We start from the raw sequence: 1,286 nt of genomic DNA, 5'->3' as shown, positions 1-1,286 counted from the left end.
CATTTTTTTAATATTTATTTATTTATTTGTTTGTTATCTATACAATAGTCTATCTGTGTGTATGCCTGCAGGCCAGAAGAGGGCACCAGACCTTATTACAGGTGGTTGTGAGCCACCATGTGGTGGCTGGGAATTGAACTCAGGACCTTTGGAAGAGCAGGCAATGCTCTTAACCACTGAGCCATCTCTCCAGCCCCTCACACATTTTTTTTTTTTTTTTAAGTATGGGACTCGAGCCCAGGAATTTACACATGCCGGGTAAATAGTCCACCACTGAGCTGTTTCCTTGAGCACAAGCAAATACTTGTGACATGATTGTCATAGTGGTACTATTCAAAAACATTAAAAGTACAATAAACATGAGCCGGGCAGTGGTGGCACACGCCTTTAAGCCCAGCACTGGGGAGGCAGAGGCAGGCAGATCTCTGTGAGTTCGAGGCCAGCATTGTCTACAAGAGCTAGTTCCAGGACAGGCTCTAAAACTACAGAGAAACACTCCCCGACAAAAAAAAAAAAAAAAGACAGGAGGAGACAGCTCTCAGACACAGTCTCATATTGAGATTCCTGGAGTGAGGGAGTCAGGATAGCCATTTTGGACTGAGGAAGAGGTGACAGTTTTGCTTTTCTGACCTTCAGGTTGAACCCCTATATCTGTCTATGGGTTTTTATTAGTTGTGCTACATGGCTTCTTCGTAAGAGTAGCAAGTGCTCAGCCAGGCATGGTGGCACTACAGCCTTTATTCCCAGCACTCAGGAGGCAAAAGCAGGCAGACCTTTCAGTTCCAGGCCATCTTGATCTACAAAGCAAGTTCTAGGATAGTAAGAGATACACAGACAAACCCTGTCTTGGTGAGCCATTTCTCCAGTCCCTGTAGGACATTTTGTTAATTGATGATTGATGTAGGAGGGCCCAGTCCATTACGGGGATGGTACCCTAGAAGAGGTGACCCTGCATTGCATAAAAAAGCAGACTGAAAAAACTAGAAAGCAGCAGTCCTCTGTGGTCTCTACTTCAGTTCCTGCCTTTAGACCTGCCCTGAGTTCCTGTCTTAACATCTCTAAATGGACTGTGACCTCAGATATGTAAGTCAAATAAGCCCTTCCCTCTTGTCTTTGTTAAGGTTTCTATTGCTGTGAATAGATACTATGACCACAACAACTATTTTTTTATTTGTTTGTTTGTGTATTTGTTTGTTTTTCTAAGACAAGGTTTCTCTGTGTAAAAGCACTGGCTGTCCTGGAACTCACTTTATAGTTCCAGGCTGACCTCAAAATCAAAGAGAGCC

This window comes from Alexandromys fortis, unplaced genomic scaffold, assembly GCF_014885135.2.
Source record: "Alexandromys fortis isolate MF-2015 unplaced genomic scaffold, M_Fortis_MF-2015_v1.1 scaffold_264, whole genome shotgun sequence".
Lineage (NCBI taxonomy): Eukaryota > Metazoa > Chordata > Mammalia > Rodentia > Cricetidae > Alexandromys > Alexandromys fortis.
This window is presented reverse-complemented; position numbering follows the sequence as displayed.